Consider the following 16,450-nt stretch of genomic DNA (forward strand, 5'->3'; position numbering starts at 1 on the left):
CGAAACCTACCATTCTTTAGCTAGGTTTTTAAGTAGTCTAAAGCATGAAAACCTAAGTGAGTTTCATGGTAAAATTTACTAAGAAACAAACATATAAATTTAGTTCATGAACAACTTGGCCGAAACATACAAATCTTTTAACATCTTTGTATCCTACCTCATGAGCATGTTTATTTAAATTTAAGGGTATTCCTAACCCTAAACCCCTTCTTGGCCGAAACATATGGGTGGGTTTCCTTTTAGTTCAAACATCTTCTAAGCAAGAAAACTAATTACATGGTCCCTAACATTTCATAGGAAGAACCTTGTACTAGTTGAGTAAAACAATGAATTTCTCTAGCCTCTTAAAAATATTTTTGGCCGAAATTCTAGGGTTAAGTGCTCCTCTTATCAAGCATCATATAGGTATAAAAACATGAAGAAGAATCCTTTTCCATGGCATAGAAAATCTATCATTTAGTGAAGACTAGTTAAACATCACTAGATTTCGAAAGCTCTTCTTAACCGAATTTTCTCATACTTGTTTCTAGGTTTTAAAATCCTCATAAAATCATAAAAACATGTAAAAAGCCTTGTACCACAGGTGAGGGGAAGCTTACCTTCTTCTCTTAAGTTTCCTAGAATTGAGAACTTGCTTGGACCTTTCTTCTTGCTTGCTAGGTTCGGCACCAATGGAGGGAAAGGAGTGGCTAGGTCTTTTGGTGGAGAGGGGAGGAAGAAGAAGCTTCTTCCTCTTGTGTTGCTCGGCAACAACAAGGAAGAAAGAAGAGGGAGGGAGTGAGGAGGAAGAGGAGCTTCCTTCCTCTTGTGTTGCTTGGCAACAAGAAGAAGAGGAGAGGGAGAGGAGTGGAGGATGAATTTGAAGTCACCCCTCCATGCCTATTTATACTAAAATGAGGGGAGGAAATTTGACTTGATTCATCCTCCCCATTTATTCCTCTTCTTTATGATAGGAATATTCTAGAGATATGCCTTGTGAGTTCTCTCTTAATCTCTCTCTTTTCTCTCCTTTAATAAAATTTTCTATCTCTCCTCTGACAATATCCTCTCTTATCCCAATTGGTTAACACATGCATGCATCCACAAGAGAACCAAGGTTCAAAACTTGGTTATGCATATTTTTATTTCTTTTTTTACTTCTTTTTCTTTTTAAGTAGAAAGAATCCTTTCTTATTCTTAACTACTTAATCCTTCCTCTCTTTACTAATAATTCTCCTATCCCCTTTGGTATCCTATACATGTTCCCTACAAGAGATCCAAGGTTCAATCTCTCTTCTAACATTTTATTTTCTTTTACACATAATAATTCATATATATTATGCATTATGCATAAATATTTCATACATGTACATATTATCTCTTATTTCTTTCTTTTGTCCACATTAATTCCATACATTTTAAATCATGCATAGATGATTATATTCTCAACTTTATTTTCTTTCATAAAGTTTTAATCATCTAAATCCATCTTAATATTTAACATAGAGTATTTACATCCTCTTTTCATTCGTACTCCCATTACCCTTCTAGGCTTTCTAGGGGTGTTACAATCTCCCCTACTTATTGAAAGTTCGTCCCCGAACTTAGAATGAAAATTTCTGCTCTTTTTATTCATCAAAAGCTTTTATTACATAACTTCTTCTCTTAAAAAGCCAGGTAGGTTGCGACTACTCCTGCCATAAAGGACATGAGAGCAGTAGTCATTATCAACCCAACCTGTATCGACTTGCCCAGACCATCCTGGGGTGGATCAGGCATTATCGGAGGTTGAATCTCCGGTGCCTCTTCCGGGTCGATTATTGTCTCTTCATCCATTCCCTCGTCTTCTTCAACAGGTTCGTCCAGTTCCATCGGGTCTTCGTCTAGTTCCTCCTCGAGGTTGTTCAGTCCCCACTCGAAGTCTATTATATCGTTGGGGTTGAAACCCATTTCCATGTATTCAGCAAGGTTAAATTCATCCTCGACCATCTCAGGAAACTCGTTCTCTTCTTCATAGTATTCCATAATTTCTTCATTTTCATCTTCATAATCGTTCAAATTTCCTTCCTCGATTTCCTCGAGATCTTCCTCTCCGAACTCGCCGTGTTCCGGAGATCCCGCGGCGAAGTATTCCAGCATCTCAGGTTCATTCGCGAACTCGAGGTATTCGCCAGAATATTCCACATCCTCGGAATCATATTCGAACGGGATATAGTCCATTTCTACGAGATTTTAAAGATTCATTATTCCTCTTATGTTATAGCCTAAGGTTCTTGTATCTAGGCTACCATTCATGCATCTTAGCATATCACCTACTTATCATTATGCACCATTCTCTAGGGTATAGTTTAAGGTATCCTTCCTAGGCTACCATTCATGCATCCTAGAGTATCATACAAATATTTGCATATAAATAAATTAAGCAACTGTACTTACTTGGAGCGGCAGGAAGGAGCTTGATGTGTGTGTAGTGAGCTGGCAAAACTTCGCTCTGATACCATCTGTAACGCCCGCCCTTCTTACCCAACCCTAGGGCGGCGCTACGTTCTTATACTACTTACGTACATGTTTTACTATAACAGCGGAAGAATAAAAAATTTAAACCATTCATTTTATTTAAATAAGCATGATATCACAGATTAAATATGCATATATTGATTCTATAACTAATCATATTAATCTGTCCGAATCGTTCTTTGCCGAGCCACCACCACACACATCATTATCCGCTCCTCCTGTTGCTCCTCTAGTTCATCCAGTTCTTTTATCTGCGGTACAAGGAAAGTAAGCTGTGAGCACTCATGGCTCAGTAAGTTCCTTTCCTACTCACTAAAACCGAAAATCATCGTATATTAACATCATGCGTAATATCATAAGCATACAACATACAAAGGTATCATATTCATATCATCATGGCATCATATCAAATCATTAGCTAATTCAAGCACATATGCAGGCAATGCATCATGAATTTGAAAACTTATACTTGTAAGTACTTGAAATTAATATCATCATCATTGGGGATCCCGGTTTGTACCACATACATCATACGTAGGTCCAAGGTAGCAAGTCTTGAACCCTACCATACATACATACTAGGCCCGAGTCTTACTCCATCGACCTAGGGCATCAGAAGCCCATTACTGACGAGGCCCGAGTCTTATTCCATCGACCCCGGGGCGTTTACGGAGCCCACCCTTGGTACAAACCATACAAAGTAATTTATCATGCATAATTATCATATCATATCCCTAACAATCTTTCATGCATTTCATTTTTCATTCTTCTCATTATGTATAGCATTTCATATGCTATCACATATCATGGCATTCACATAATTTCATTCTTCTCATTATGTATAGCATTTCATATGCTATCACATATCATGGCATTTACATACATTTCATTCTTCTCATTATGTATAGCATTTCATATGCTATCACATATCATGGCATTTACATAAATTTTATTCTTCTTATTATGTATAGCATTTCATATGCTATCACATATCATGACATTTACATAAATTTCATTCTTCTCATTATGTATAGCCTTTCATATGCTATCACATATCATGGCATAACATAAATTTCATTGCATAACATTTCCTAGGTTTCTTTCTTTCCCCTTTTTTTTTTTCTTTTATTTCCTTCACATGGCCGAAACCTACCATTCTTTAGCTAGGTTTTTAAGTAGTCTAAAGCATGAAAACCTAAGTGATTTTCATGTAAAATTTACTAAGAAACAAACATATAAATTTAGTTCATGAACAATTTGGCCGAAACATACAAATCTTTTAACATCTTTGTATCCTACCTCATGAGCATGTTTATTTAAATTTAAGGGTATTCCTAACCCTAAACCCCTTCTTGGCCGAAACATATGGGTGGGTTTCCTTTTAGTTTAAACATCTTCTAAGCAAGAAAACTAATTACATGGTCCCTAACATTTCATAGGAAGAACCTTGTACTAGTTGAGTAAAACAATGAATTTCTCTAGCCTCTTAAAAATATTTTTGGCCGAAATTCTAGGGTTAAGTGCTCCTCTTATCAAGCATCATATAGGTATAAAAACATGAAGAAGAATCCTTTTCCATGGCATAGAAAATCTATCATTTAGTGAAGACTAGTTAAACATCACTAGATTTCGAAAGCTCTTCTTAACCGAATTTTCTCATACTTGTTTCTAGGTTTTAAAATCCTCATAAAATCATAAAAACATGTAAAAAGCCTTGTACCACAGGTGAGGGGAAGCTTACCTTCTTCTCTTAAGTTTCCTAGAATTGAGAACTTGCTTGGACCTTTCTTCTTGCTTGCTAGGTTCGGCACCAATGGAGGGAAAGGAGTGGCTAGGTCTTTTGGTGGAGAGGGGAGGAAGAAGAAGCTTCTTCCTCTTGTGTTGCTCGGCAACAACAAGGAAGAAAGAAGAGGGAGGGAGTGAGGAGGAAGAGGAGCTTCCTTCCTCTTGTGTTGCTTGGCAACAAGAAGAAGAGGAGAGGGAGAGGGGGTCTCGGCACAAGAGGGAGGAGGAGAGGGAGAGGAGTGGAGGATGAATTTGAAGTCACCCCTCCATGCCTATTTATACTAAAATGAGGGGAGGAAATTTGACTTGATTCATCCTCCCCATTTATTCCTCTTCTTTATGATAGGAATATTCTAGAGATATGCCTTGTGAGTTCTCTCTTAATCTCTCTCTTTTCTCTCCTTTAATAAAATTTTCTATCTCTCCTCTTACAATATCCTCTCTTATCCCAATTGGTTAACACATGCATGCATCCACAAGAGAACCAAGGTTCAAAACTTGGTTATGCATATTTTTACTTCTTTTTCTTTTTAAGTAGAAAGAATCCTTTCTTATTCTTAACTACTTAATCCTTCCTCTCTTTACTAATAATTCTCCTATCCCCTTTGGTATCCTATACATGTTCCCTACAAGAGATCCAAGGTTCAATCTCTCTTCTAACATTTTATTTTCTTTTACACATAATAATTCATATATATTATGCATTATGCATAAATATTTCATACATGTACATATTATCTCTTATTTCTTTCTTTTGTCCACATTAATTCCATACATTTTAAATCATGCATAGATGATTATATTCTCAACTTTATTTTTCTTTCATAAAGTTTTAATCATCTAAATCCATCTTAATATTTAACATAGAGTATTTACATCCTCTTTTCATTCGTACTCCCATTACCCTTCTAGGCTTTCTAGGGGTGTTACAATCTCTCCTACTTATTGAAAGTTCGTCCCCGAACTTAGAATGAAAATTTCTGCTCTTTTTATTCATCAAAAGCTTTTATTACATAACTTCTTCTCTTAAAAAGCCAGGTAGGTTGCGACTACTCCTGCCATAAAGGACATGAGAGCAGTAGTCATTATCAACCCAACCTGTATCGACTTGCCCAGACCATCCTGGGGTGGATCAGGCATTATCGGAGGTTGAATCTCCGGTGCCTCTTCCGGGTCGATTATTGTCTCTTCATCCATTCCCTCGTCTTCTTCAACAGGTTCGTCCAGTTCCATCGGGTCTTCGTCTAGTTCCTCCTCGAGGTTGTTCAGTCCCCACTCGAAGTCTATTATATCGTTGGGGTTGAAACCCATTTCCATGTATTCAGCAAGGTTAAATTCATCCTCGACCATCTCAGGAAACTCGTTCTCTTCTTCATAGTATTCCATAATTTCTTCATTTTCATCTTCATAATCGTTCAAATTTCCTTCCTCGATTTCCTCGAGATCTTCCTCTCCGAACTCGCCGTGTTCCGGAGATCCCGCGGCGAAGTATTCCAGCATCTCAGGTTCATTCGCGAACTCGAGGTATTCGCCAGAATATTCCACATCCTCGGAATCATATTCGAACGGGATATAGTCCATTTCTACGATATTTTAAAGATTCATTATTCCTCTTATGTTATAGCCTAAGGTTCTTGTATCTAGGCTACCATTCATGCATCTTAGCATATCACCTACTTATCATTATGCACCATTCTCTAGGGTATAGTTTAAGGTATCCTTCCTAGGCTACCATTCATGCATCCTAGAGTATCATACAAATATTTGCATATAAATAAATTAAGCAACTGTACTTACTTGGAGCGGCAGGAAGGAGCTTGATGTGTGTGTAGTGAGCTGGCAAAACTTCGCTCTGATACCATCTGTAACGCCCGCCCTTCTTACCCAACCAAAGGCGGCGCTACGTTCTTATACTACTTACGTACATGTTTTACTATAACAGCGGAAGAATAAAAAATTTAAACCATTCATTTTATTTAAATAAGCATGATATCACAGATTAAATATGCATATATTGATTCTATAACTAATCATATTAATCTGTCCGAATCGTTCTTTGCCGAGCCACCACCACACACATCATTATCCGCTCCTCCTGTTGCTCCTCTAGCTCATCCAGCTTCTTTATCTGCGGTACAAGGAAAGTAAGCTGTGAGCACTCATGGCTCAGTAAGTTCCTTTCCTACTCACTAAAACCGAAAATCATCGTATATTAACATCATGCGTAATATCATAAGCATACAACATACAAAGGTATCATATTCATATCATCATGGCATCATATCAAATCATTAGCTAATTCAAGCACATATGCAGGCAATGCATCATGAATTTGAAAACTTATACTTGTAAGTACTTGAAATTAATATCATCATCATTGGGGATCCCGGTTTGTACCACATACATCATACGTAGGTCCAAGGTAGCAAGTCTTGAACCCTACCATACATACATACTAGGCCCGAGTCTTACTCCATCGACCTAGGGCATCAGAAGCCCATTACTGACGAGGCCCGAGTCTTATTCCATCGACCCCGGGGCGTTTACGGAGCCCACCCTTGGTACAAACCATACAAAGTAATTTATCATGCATAATTATCATATCATATCCCTAACAATCTTTCATGCATTTCATTTTTCATTCTTCTCATTATGTATAGCATTTCATATGCTATCACATATCATGGCATTCACATAATTTCATTCTTCTCATTATGTATAGCATTTCATATGCTATCACATATCATGGCATTTACATACATTTCATTCTTCTCATTATGTATAGCATTTCATATGCTATCACATATCATGGCATTTACATAAATTTCATTCTTCTTATTATGTATAGCATTTCATATGCTATCACATATTATGGCATTTACATAAATTTCATTCTTCTCATTATGTATAGCTTTTCATATGCTATCACATATCATGGCATAACATAAATTTCATTGCATAACATTTCCTAGGTTTCTTTCTTTCCCCTTTTTTTTTTTCTTTTATTTCCTTCACATGGCCGAAACCTACCATTCTTTAGCTAGGTTTTTAAGTAGTCTAAAGCATGAAAACCTAAGTGAGTTTCATGTAAAATTTACTAAGAAACAAACATATAAATTTAGTTCATGAACAATTTGTCCGAAACATACAAATCTTTTAACATCTTTGTATCCTACCTCATGAGCATGTTTATTTAAATTTAAGGGTATTCCTAACCCTAAACCCCTTCTTGGCCGAAACATATGGGTGGGTTTCCTTTTAGTTTAAACATCTTCTAAGCAAGAAAACTAATTACATGGTCCCTAACATTTCATAGGAAGAACCTTGTACTAGTTGAGTAAAACAATGAATTTCTCTAGCCTCTTAAAAATATTTTTGGCCGAAATTCTAGGGTTAAGTGCTCCTCTTATCAAGCATCATATAGGTATAAAAACATGAAGAAGAATCCTTTTCCATGGCATAGAAAATCTATCATTTAGTGAAGACTAGTTAAACATCACTAGATTTCGAAAGCTCTTCTTAACCGAATTTTCTCATACTTGTTTCTAGGTTTTAAAATCCTCATAAAATCATAAAAACATGTAAAAAGCCTTGTACCACAGGTGAGGGGAAGCTTACCTTCTTCTCTTAAGTTTCCTAGAATTGAGAACTTGCTTGGACCTTTCTTCTTGCTTGCTAGGTTCGGCACCAATGGAGGGAAAGGAGTGGCTAGGTCTTTTGGTGGAGAGGGGAGGAAGAAGAAGCTTCTTCCTCTTGTGTTGCTCGGCAACAACAAGGAAGAAAGAAGAGGGAGGGAGTGAGGAGGAAGAGGAGCTTCCTTCCTCTTGTGTTGCATGGCAACAAGAAGAAGAAGAGAGGGGGGTCTCGGCACAAGAGGGAGGAGGAGAGGGAGAGGAGTGGAGGATGAATTTGAAGTCACCCCTCCATGCCTATTTATACTAAAATGAGGGGAGGAAATTTGACTTGATTCATCCTCCCCATTTATTCCTCTTCTTTATGATAGGAATATTCTAGAGATATGCCTTGTGAGTTCTCTCTTAATCTCTCTCTTTTCTCTCCTTTAATAAAATTTTCTATCTCTCCTCTTACAATATCCTCTCTTATCCCAATTGGTTAACACATGCATGCATCCACAAGAGAACCAAGGTTCAAAACTTGGTTATGCATATTTTTATTTCTTTTTTTTTTTTTTTTTTACTTCTTTTTCTTTTTAAGTAGAAAGAATCCTTTCTTATTCTTAACTACTTAATCCTTCCTCTCTTTACTAATAATTCTCCTATCCCCTTTGGTATCCTATACATGTTCCCTACAAGAGATCCAAGGTTCAATCTCTCTTCTAACATTTTATTTTCTTTTACACATAATAATTCATATATATTATGCATTATGCATAAATATTTCATACATGTACATATTATCTCTTATTTCTTTCTTTTGTCCACATTAATTCCATACATTTTAAATCATGCATAGATGATTATATTCTCAACTTTATTTTTCTTTCATAAAGTTTTAATCATCTAAATCCATCTTAATATTTAACATAGAGTATTTACATCCTCTTTTCATTCGTACTCCCATTACCCTTCTAGGCTTTCTAGGGGTGTTACAATCTCCCCTACTTATTGAAAGTTCGTCCCCGAACTTAGAATGAAAATTTCTGCTCTTTTTATTCATCAAAAGCTTTTATTACATAACTTCTTCTCTTAAAAAGCCAGGTAGGTTGCGACTACTCCTGCCATAAAGGACATGAGAGCAGTAGTCATTATCAACCCAACCTGTATCGACTTGCCCAGACCATCCTGGGGTGGATCAGGCATTATCGGAGGTTGAATCTCCGGTGCCTCTTCCGGGTCGATTATTGTCTCTTCATCCATTCCCTCGTCTTCTTCAACAGGTTCGTCCAGTTCCATCGGGTCTTCGTCTAGTTCCTCCTCGAGGTTGTTCAGTCCCCACTCGAAGTCTATTATATCGTTGGGGTTGAAACCCATTTCCATGTATTCAGCAAGGTTAAATTCATCCTCGACCATCTCAGGAAACTCGTTCTCTTCTTCATAGTATTCCATAATTTCTTCATTTTCATCTTCATAATCGTTCAAATTTCCTTCCTCGATTTCCTCGAGATCTTCCTCTCCGAACTCGCCGTGTTCCGAAGATCCCGCGGCTAAGTATTCCAGCATCTCAGGTTCATTCGCGAACTCGAGGTATTCGCCAGAATATTCCACATCCTCGGAATCATATTCGAACGGGATATAGTCCATTTCTACGAGATTTTAAAGATTCATTATTCCTCTTATGTTATAGCCTAAGGTTCTTGTATCTAGGCTACCATTCATGCATCTTAGCATATCACCTACTTATCATTATGCACCATTCTCTAGGGTATAGTTTAAGGTATCCTTCCTAGGCTACCATTCATGCATCCTAGAGTATCATACAAATATTTGCATATAAATAAATTAAGCAACTGTACTTACTTGGAGCGGCAGGAAGGAGCTTGATGTGTGTGTAGTGAGCTGGCAAAACTTCGCTCTGATACCATCTGTAACGCCCGCCCTTCTTACCCAACCCTAGGGCGGCGCTACGTTCTTATACTACTTACGTACATGTTTTACTATAACAGCGGAAGAATAAAAAATTTAAACCATTCATTTTATTTAAATAAGCATGATATCACAGATTAAATATGCATATATTGATTCTATAACTAATCATATTAATCTGTCCGAATCGTTCTTTGCCGAGCCACCACCACACACATCATTATCCGCTCCTCCTGTTGCTCCTCTAGTTCATCCAGTTCTTTTATCTGCGGTACCAGGAAAGTAAGCTGTGAGCACTCATGGCTCAGTAAGTTCCTTTCCTACTCACTAAAACCGAAAATCATCGTATATTAACATCATGCGTAATATCATAAGCATACAACATACAAAGGTATCATATTCATATCATCATGGCATCATATCAAATCATTAGCTAATTCAAGCACATATGCAGGCAATGCATCATGAATTTGAAAACTTATACTTGTAAGTACTTGAAATTAATATCATCATCATTGGGGATCCCGGTTTGTACCACATACATCATACGTAGGTCCAAGGTAGCAAGTCTTGAACCCTACCATACATACATACTAGGCCGAGTCTTACTCCATCGACCTAGGGCATCAGAAGCCCATTACTGACGAGGCCCGAGTCTTATTCCATCGACCTCGGGGCGTTTACGGAGCCCACCCTTGGTACAAACCATACAAAGTAATTTATCATGCATAATTATCATATCATATCCCTAACAATCTTTCATGCATTTCATTTTTCATTCTTCCCATTATGTATAGCATTTCATATGCTATCACATATCATGGCATTCACATAATTTCATTCTTCTCATTATGTATAGCATTTCATATGCTATCACATATCATGGCATTTACATACATTTCATTCTTCTCATTATGTATAGCATTTCATATGCTATCACATATCATGGCATTTACATAAATTTCATTCTTCTTATTATGTATAGCATTTCATATGCTATCACATATCATGGCATTTACATAAATTTCATTCTTCTCATTATGTATAGCATTTCATATGCTATCACATATCATGGCATTTACATAAATTTCATTCTTCTCATTATGTATAGCCTTTCATATGCTATCACATATCATGGCATAACATAAATTTCATTGCATAACATTTCCTAGGTTTCTTTCTTTCCCCTTTTTTTTTTTCTTTTATTTCCTTCTCATGGCCGAAACCTACCATTCTTTAGCTAGGTTTTTAAGTAGTCTAAAGCATGAAAACCTAAGTGAGTTTCATGGTAAAATTTACTAAGAAACAAACATATAAATTTAGTTCATGAACAACTTGGCCGAAACATACAAATCTTTTAACATCTTTGTATCCTACCTCATGAGCATGTTTATTTAAATTTAAGGGTATTCCTAACCCTAAACCCCTTCTTGGCCGAAACATATGGGTGGGTTTCCTTTTAGTTCAAACATCTTCTAAGCAAGAAAACTAATTACATGGTCCCTAACATTTCATAGGAAGAACCTTGTACTAGTTGAGTAAAACAATGAATTTCTCTAGCCTCTTAAAAATATTTTTGGCCGAAATTCTAGGGTTAAGTGCTCCTCTTATCAAGCATCATATAGGTATAAAAACATGAAGAAGAATCCTTTTCCATGGCATAGAAAATCTATCATTTAGTGAAGACTAGTTAAACATCACTAGATTTCGAAAGCTCTTCTTAACCGAATTTTCTCATACTTGTTTCTAGGTTTTAAAATCCTCATAAAATCATAAAAACATGTAAAAAGCCTTGTACCACAGGTGAGGGGAAGCTTACCTTCTTCTCTTAAGTTTCCTAGAATTGAGAACTTGCTTGGACCTTTCTTCTTGCTTGCTAGGTTCGGCACCAATGGAGGGAAAGGAGTGGCTAGGTCTTTTGGTGGAGAGGGGAGGAAGAAGAAGCTTCTTCCTCTTGTGTTGCTCGGCAACAACAAGGAAGAAAGAAGAGGGAGGGAGTGAGGAGGAAGAGGAGCTTCCTTCCTCTTGTGTTGCTTGGCAACAAGAAGAAGAGGAGAGGGAGAGGGGGTCTCGGCACAAGAGGGAGGAGGAGAGGGAGAGGAGTGGAGGATGAATTTGAAGTCACCCCTCCATGCCTATTTATACTAAAATGAGGGGAGGAAATTTGACTTGATTCATCCTCCCCATTTATTCCTCTTCTTTATGATAGGAATATTCTAGAGATATGCCTTGTGAGTTCTCTCTTAATCTCTCTCTTTTCTCTCCTTTAATAAAATTTTCTATCTCTCCTCTTACAATATCCTCTCTTATCCCAATTGGTTAACACATGCATGCATCCACAAGAGAACCAAGGTTCAAAACTTGGTTATGCATATTTTTATATTTTTATTTTTTTTTTTTACTTCTTTTTCTTTTTAAGTAGAAAGAATCCTTTCTTATTCTTAACTACTTAATCCTTCCTCTCTTTACTAATAATTCTCCTATCCCCTTTGGTATCCTATACATGTTCCCTACAAGAGATCCAAGGTTCAATCTCTCTTCTAACATTTTATTTTCTTTTACACATAATAATTCATATATATTATGCATTATGCATAAATATTTCATACATGTACATATTATCTCTTATTTCTTTCTTTTGTCCACATTAATTCCATACATTTTAAATCATGCATAGATGATTATATTCTCAACTTTATTTTTCTTTCATAAAGTTTTAATCATCTAAATCCATCTTAATATTTAACATAGAGTATTTACATCCTCTTTTCATTCGTACTCCCATTACCCTTCTAGGCTTTCTAGGGGTGTTACAATCTCCCCTACTTATTGAAAGTTCGTCCCCGAACTTAGAATGAAAATTTCTGCTCTTTTTATTCATCAAAAGCTTTTATTACATAACTTCTTCTCTTAAAAAGCCAGGTAGGTTGCGACTACTCCTGCCATAAAGGACATGAGAGCAGTAGTCATTATCAACCCAACCTGTATCGACTTGCCCAGACCATCCTGGGGTGGATCAGGCATTATCGGAGGTTGAATCTCCGGTGCCTCTTCCGGGTCGATTATTGTCTCTTCATCCATTCCCTCGTCTTCTTCAACAGGTTCGTCCAGTTCCATCGGGTCTTCGTCTAGTTCCTCCTCGAGGTTGTTCAGTCCCCACTCGAAGTCTATTATATCGTTGGGGTTGAAACCCATTTCCATGTATTCAGCAAGGTTAAATTCATCCTCGACCATCTCAGGAAACTCGTTCTCTTCTTCATAGTATTCCATAATTTCTTCATTTTCATCTTCATAATCGTTCAAATTTCCTTCCTCGATTTCCTCGAGATCTTCCTCTCCGAACTCGCCGTGTTCAAGATCCCGCGGCTAAGTATTCCAGCATCTCGGGTTCATTCGCGAACTCGAGGTATTCGCCAGAATATTCCACATCCTCGGAATCGTATTCGAACGGGATATAGTCCATTTCTACAAGATTTTAAAGATTCATTATTCCTCTTATGTTATAGCCTAAGGTTCTTGTATCTAGGCTACCATTCATGCATCTTAGCATATCACCTACTTATCATTATGCACCATTCTCTAGGGTATAGTTTAAGGTATCCTTCCTAGGCTACCATTCATGCATCCTAGAGTATCATACAAATATTTGCATATAAATAAATTAAGCAACTGTACTTACTTGGAGCGGCAGGAAGGAGCTTGATGTGTGTGTAGTGAGCTGGCAACACTTCGCTCTGATACCACCTGTAACGCCCGCCCTTCTTACCCAACCAAAGGCGGCGCTACGTTCTTATACTACTTACGTACATGTTTTACTATAACAGCGGAAGAATAAAAAATTTAAACCATTCATTTTATTTAAATAAGCATGATATCACAGATTAAATATGCATATATTGATTCTATAACTAATCATATTAATCTGTCCGAATCGTTCTTTGCCGAGCCACCACCACACACATCATTATCCGCTCCTCCTGTTGCTCCTCTAGTTCATCCAGTTCTTTTATCTGCGGTACCAGGAAAGTAAGCTGTGAGCACTCATGGCTCAGTAAGTTCCTTTCCTACTCACTAAAACCGAAAATCATCGTATATTAACATCATGCGTAATATCATAAGCATACAACATACAAAGGTATCATATTCATATCATCATGGCATCATATCAAATCATTAGCTAATTCAAGCACATATGCAGGCAATGCATCATGAATTTGAAAACTTATACTTGTAAGTACTTGAAATTAATATCATCATCATTGGGGATCCCGGTTTGTACCACATACATCATACGTAGGTCCAAGGTAGCAAGTCTTGAACCCTACCATACATACATACTAGGCCCGAGTCTTACTCCATCGACCTAGGGCATCAGAAGCCCATTACTGACGAGGCCCAAGTCTTATTCCATCGACCTCGGGGCGTTTACGGAGCCCACCCTTGGTACAAACCATACAAAGTAATTTATCATGCATAATTATCATATCATATCCCTAACAATCTTTCATGCATTTCATTTTTCATTCTTCCCATTATGTATAGCATTTCATATGCTATCACATATCATGGCATTCACATAATTTCATTCTTCTCATTATGTATAGCATTTCATATGCTATCACATATCATGGCATTTACATACATTTCATTCTTCTCATTATGTATAGCATTTCATATGCTATCACATATCATGGCATTTACATAAATTTCATTCTTCTTATTATGTATAGCATTTCATATGCTATCACATATCATGGCATTTACATAAATTTCATTCTTCTCATTATGTATAGCATTTCATATGCTATCACATATCATGGCATTTACATAAATTTCATTCTTCTCATTATGTATAGCCTTTCATATGCTATCACATATCATGGCATAACATAAATTTCATTGCATAACATTTCCTAGGTTTCTTTCTTTCCCTTTTTTTCTTTTATTTCCTTCTCATGGCCGAAACCTACCATTCTTTAGCTAGGTTTTTAAGTAGTCTAAAGCATGAAAACCTAAGTGAGTTTCATGGTAAAATTTACTAAGAAACAAACATATAAATTTAGTTCATGAACAACTTGGCCGAAACATACAAATCTTTTAACATCTTTGTATCCTACCTCATGAGCATGTTTATTTAAATTTAAGGGTATTCCTAACCCTAAACCCCTTCTTGGCCGAAACATATGGGTGGGTTTCCTTTTAGTTCAAACATCTTCTAAGCAAGAAAACTAATTACATGGTCCCTAACATTTCATAGGAAGAACCTTGTACTAGTTGAGTAAAACAATGAATTTCTCTAGCCTCTTAAAAATATTTTTGGCCGAAATTCTAGGGTTAAGTGCTCCTCTTATCAAGCATCATATAGGTATAAAAACATGAAGAAGAATCCTTTTCCATGGCATAGAAAATCTATCATTTAGTGAAGACTAGTTAAACATCACTAGATTTCGAAAGCTCTTCTTAACCGAATTTTCTCATACTTGTTTCTAGGTTTTAAAATCCTCATAAAATCATAAAAACATGTAAAAGCCTTGTACCACAGGTGAGGGGAAGCTTACCTTCTTCTCTTAAGTTTCCTAGAATTGAGAACTTGCTTGGACCTTTCTTCTTGCTTGCTAGGTTCGGCACCAATGGAGGGAAAGGAGTGGCTAGGTCTTTTGGTGGAGAGGGGAGGAAGAAGAAGCTTCTTCCTCTTGTGTTGCTCGGCAACAACAAGGAAGAAAGAAGAGGGAGGGAGTGAGGAGGAAGAGGAGCTTCCTTCCTCTTGTGTTGCTTGGCAACAAGAAGAAGAGGAGAGGGAGAGGGGGTCTCGGCACAAGAGGGAGGAGGAGAGGGAGAGGAGTGGAGGATGAATTTGAAGTCACCCCTCCATGCCTATTTATACTAAAATGAGGGGAGGAAATTTGACTTGATTCATCCTCCCCATTTATTCCTCTTCTTTATGATAGGAATATTCTAGAGATATGCCTTGTGAGTTCTCTCTTAATCTCTCTCTTTTCTCTCCTTTAATAAAATTTTCTATCTCTCCTCTTACAATATCCTCTCTTATCCCAATTGGTTAACACATGCATGCATCCACAAGAGAACCAAGGTTCAAAACTTGGTTATGCATATATTTTTATTTCTTTTTTTACTTCTTTTTCTTTTTAAGTAGAAAGAATCCTTTCTTATTCTTAACTACTTAATCCTTCCTCTCTTTACTAATAATTCTCCTATCCCCTTTGGTATCCTATACATGTTCCCTACAAGAGATCCAAGGTTCAATCTCTCTTCTAACATTTTATTTTCTTTTACACATAATAATTCATATATATTATGCATTATGCATAAATATTTCATACATGTACATATTATCTCTTATTTCTTTCTTTTGTCCACATTAATTCCATACATTTTAAATCATGCATAGATGATTATATTCTCAACTTTATTTTTCTTTCATAAAGTTTTAATCATCTAAATCCATCTTAATATTTAACATAGAGTATTTACATCCTCTTTTCATTCGTACTCCCATTACCCTTCTAGGCTTTCTAGGGGTGTTACATAAGATTTGAGCAGTCGTTCTTGTAATGCACCTTCTTATTGCATCCAAAGCACGTGACATTTGTCTTGTTGTTATTGGA

The sequence above is a fragment of the Zingiber officinale genome, chromosome 2B (assembly GCF_018446385.1).
Source record: "Zingiber officinale cultivar Zhangliang chromosome 2B, Zo_v1.1, whole genome shotgun sequence".
NCBI lineage: Eukaryota > Viridiplantae > Streptophyta > Magnoliopsida > Zingiberales > Zingiberaceae > Zingiber > Zingiber officinale.